The sequence below is a fragment of the Halyomorpha halys genome, unplaced genomic scaffold (assembly GCF_000696795.3).
Source record: "Halyomorpha halys isolate HHAL.00 unplaced genomic scaffold, Hhal_1.1 Scaffold1129.1, whole genome shotgun sequence".
NCBI classification, from domain to species: domain Eukaryota; kingdom Metazoa; phylum Arthropoda; class Insecta; order Hemiptera; family Pentatomidae; genus Halyomorpha; species Halyomorpha halys.
In genome coordinates, this window is record NW_027105263.1 from 203,770 (window position 1) to 208,719 (window position 4,950).

The following is a 4,950-nucleotide window of genomic DNA, read 5'->3' on the forward strand; positions in this document are numbered from 1 at the left end:
ATTATCAGTGTAGAGCTATGATTATTTTCACGATATATAAATACTCAGTTGTTATCATTGTTTATTTATTTTTCTTACTTATTTCTTTGTATTTTTTTTTTTTTTTTACATTTCTTTTTATTTTTTATTAGTTACTTCTTTTACAATTATTGTTATTATATCCTATATTGTTTTATTTTCTTCAGTATGATCTCCTATTATTTGTAACGATATTTGTCATTCTAATTTTACTTAGTTATTATAGTTATTATTATTATCATGCAATTACTTACAGATAATTACGCATGTACCGTATCATTCTGTATTTTGTCTCTTATCATTTTTCGTCAAATCTTTATCACTACTTCCTGTATACGCGTCGTATTTGAAATCGTTATAAAACCGTTATACAGCTTGCTACCTACCCCCTCCCCACTCCTCCGCGCTTCTGCTTCAATGTTTCTGTCTGTTCAACTTATTCATTTGGACAGGTATGTTGTCCTATATGGCTCTCTGCTCATTTATTGTCATTTTATATCATTATTATTATTATTTATTTTTTTATTTTTATTATTCTTTCATGACGTTTATTTTATCTCCCCATTATATTTTCCCTTTTTTCCCGTATTGTTTTTGTTTTATATACATCTGTACTTTTTTAGCTTTATATTTTACGTATTTTTATATGAAACTTTTACTCTTGCCATTGCTACTTGTTTTTTATTCTTTTCATTGTATCTTATCTTTGTATTTTTATTCCTATCATTGTATCTTATCATAGTATCATTTTGTGGGGCGAAACGTTGGAAAATAAATAGTTGTAAACTATTTTTGTTTCACTTTTGACCGCAACCCTGACCATCTTCTTATATATCAATTTTTACGGTCAACTATATATACATGTATAGGTATCTTTGTTTTCATTATACATACACTTTACAATGGATGACAATCAATTCAAAGGTTTTTTAGAAACTTTCTGTCAGACACTGATTTCAAATCAAAAAACTCTCGTTTAACAGTTGGTATCGGCCGGAGGCACTAGCAATGGCAATGTCGCACCGTTTGAACGATTTGAGTCAACAGTGGAGAAATTCTCTTCATATCCCGAACGTTTTGAAAACTACGCTGCTATGAAAAACATTAACAATGATACAAAAAAATCCCAGTTACTTCTGAGTTCAATAGGCCCTATCCATTTATTGGTATTGGAAGCTTCGCGAATTCAAAGTATACAAATGAGTAGCAAGAGCTCACCCCTGACTCTCACACCGGAATCTTCGTCTAACTCCACTGTCGTTTACAAAGTTTTGGGACGTTCAAACACAGACAGCAGGTTCTCGTCCTTACTAGACCCAGACCCGGAACACCTCTCCGAGCTCGCGTCGTCGTCCTCTGTCACGGATTAACTTCTTTCACTTATCATTACCATTACATTTTTTCACTTATTTTCTATACTTTATTACTTATTTTTAATCTTTTTATGTACTTTTTTCTACATCACACCTTGTACTTTATATATATTTTTATTTTATTTTGTAAACTTTCACTTCTGATTTTTAAATTACCTTATTTCACTTTATGTTATTCATGTTACTCCTGTTATCTTTAATATTACTATTATCAGTGTAGAGCTATGATTATTTTCACGATATATAAATACTCAGTTGTTATCATTGTTTATTTATTTTTCTTACTCTGCAGTAAACTTTTCAAAATGGAGGTGGATTCTGGTGCACAATTCTGCCGGAAGACAAACAGCTTAACTACAAAAAAGACCTGTTACCTGCGCATATCAACTTCAGAACTTTTTCAAATGATATCGTCCCCTGCAATGGTAAAGTAAATGTTGCAGTAACCTATAAAAACAAATGCATTTTAGCGGACCTATACGTTGTTCCACCTTGGCATGACGCACTTTTGGGTCGCGACTGGATCAGGAAGCTAGGACTAGAACTTAAACAAATTGATGCAGAGATGTCGCTTGAACATGTCCCTCATGATTTTACAGATTTCTACGCCTTAAATGAGGTTGATATTCTTAATGAGTTTCCTGAGGTATTAGAGGAAAAAATTGGGTGTGTCCCAAATTGCAGAATTTCCTTGTCGTTGCGGAAAAATGCCAAACCAATCTATACCAGAGAACAGTACCATTTGGTCTTCGTGATCGAGTGGAAAGGGAGCTTGACTCGCTTGAAAAATCAGGTATAATTACACCAGTGGCTACGTGTGACTGGGGATCTCCCCTTGTTCTAATTCCAAAACCAGATGGAGGAGTCCGGCTTTGTGTCGACTATAACTGTGGTGTGAATGAGTGTCTGGTTTCTGTAAATTCTCCTATTCAACGAGTGGAGGATGTTTTGAGCAGCCTTCGTAATTCAAATTACTTCTGTAAACTCGATTTGTTTAAGGCATACCAGCACCTCTTCGTAGATGAACAAAGCAGCATGATACAAACCATTTCCTCTCATAAAGGGACATACAAGATGAATCGACTAAGTTTTGGCATTAAAACTGCCCCATCAGAATTTAATAGAACTATTTCTCAAATCCTGGCGGACCTGCCCAAATGCTGTTTACTACGATGACTTCCTAGTTCACGGATCTTCCTTGGAGGAATGTCCGCAAAACCTTCGACTATCATTTTCGGAGTATGACTTACATCTTAACAAACCCAAGTGTTCGTTTTTCACAACTGAGACTGAATATCTTGGACGTATCGTTTCGAGGAACGCTATCAGGAAAAACCCTCAAAAGATCCAGCCTATCTCCGCACTACCACGTCCTCAGAATGTCGATGAAGTGCGCAGATTTCTTGGTATGCTTACCTATTATGCAAGATTTATCACTGATTCAACAATTTCGTTTCCCTTACGAAATTTGCAAACTAAAGGACACCGTTTCAAGTGGACCAAGCAATGCGAAAATGTCTTCCTTAAACTTAAAGCGGAAATGTACATTGACAAAATTTTAGTTCCTTTCGATCCGTCATTGCCTGTTATTTAACCACAGATGCTAGTCCGGTGGGAGTTGCAGCAATTCTAAGCCATTCTATGGACCGACATGAAAAACCCATAGTCTATGCCTCCCGTGCCCTTACACCATCAGAAATGAACTACAGCCAACCTATGACCGGGAAGCACTAGCTATTGTGTTTGGAGTCTCCCGATTCTACAACTACATTTACGGGAAACATTTCTTTTTGGTTAGTGATAATCAGCCACTTTCACGGATTTTTTGACAGAACCGAGCTTTACCACAGAAATTCAGAATGTGGACTGTCTATCAAGGACACCTCTCCCGAATCAATGATGAGGTGAACCTTATTCATTTTGACTCAGTGTTCCATGTCTCCAGCGCTTCAATAACAACTGAGATCATCGTGGAGGCGACATCTTTGGACCCAAACTCCAGAAAATTATCAAGGATGTGAAAACGTCATGCCGAGACTCCCCTTACTCCAGTCACATGGAATCCTATTCAGGTTGGATAGAGTGGTTATTCCAAAGCTTCTTAGACTTGCCATATTGAAAGAACTCCATGCCACTCACGTTGGCTTTACAAAAATGGATCAACTGGCAAGAAGGTTTAAATTTGTATTAGGAAGGTTTAGATAAGGAAATAGAACACACCGTCCGAGGGTGTTTGGAATGTGCGCCATTAAGACACGATCCAACAACAGTTCATGGGACGTCCCAAATGCTAATTGGGAACGCCTTCACGTAGATTACGCTGGGCCAATGAACGGTTTTTACTTTTTCCTGTGCATTGACACGAAGTCCAAATGGCTGGAAGTTCGTATTGTTCGAAACGCTCCGTCTACTCAAGTGACCATAAAATGGTTGGACGATATATTCTCCAATCATGGATTCCCTAACCAGATTGTGTCAGACAACGCTTCTATTTTCACGTGTAGTGTTTTCGAACAGTACTGTAAAGATCGAGGGATATCACAATGCAAAGAATTCTTTTTCGCTACAGAACTACCCCTTTCATGTGGGTTCTCACTGGCCGATTTATACCTGAACAGGAAAATGAAGATTGAATTCGATCTTGTTTTTCCAACCACATAGCAGAAGTCGACCAGTTCTCCTGATTGCAGCCGATCTTTGAAAAAGGGAGCTAGGGTTCAGGCTCGCCTTTATCAGAACAATAGGGATACCTGGTGTTTTGGAACAGTCAGCCAGTGCTTAGGCTCTCGGAATTATTTAATCAAACTTGACTCAGGACGTAACTTAAAACGTCATATTAATCAACTGGTTTCAACTGATTGTGCCTGAACCACAGGAAATTCCTCAATCCTATGGAAACAGCATTACATCAGGAGGAAGTAACCGCACTACTCGCCATGTTACGTTCGATGCGCCTCAGCAATTGCCTTAAATGTCACCAATCCTAGACAAATCAGCTGAAGTGACGTGGGAGCAGATCCAACCCTCTACTGCCGACTCGCTATCACCTACACGACGACTGATCCTGAATCAGACTCCTCCTGCGAGTGAACCATCCACAGACTTCGGAAATGTTGTGGACCCGGAACAGAAGCTAACTCCAGCCATCCAGACTTCAGAGAGGAATTAAGTAATTTTTCTTTCACTACTACACCGCAGTGAGATTCCTCAAATTAAAACTTACCCTCAAAGAGAAAGACTTCGACCAGCATACCTCAAGGACTATGACTGCAAATGACAAAATCTGGACATTCCAATACAATGTACTGTTTAATGATCTGCGGTGTGTGTATTGTATTGCAATAATGCAAAATTTCAATTTGAGTTTTCGACGGAAATCATGTTTTGAGGTCCCTTAGAGTCCAAAAAATCTAGTCTCACAAAATGGTCTATTTTAGTCCGTTTGGGAACTCCCCAGCTCAAAGACAAAAAGTCATACGTAAATAAAATTACGTAAATTTAAGGTGAGTGTATACTCTGATTTGTCTATATTTACGCTATATATATATATATATATATA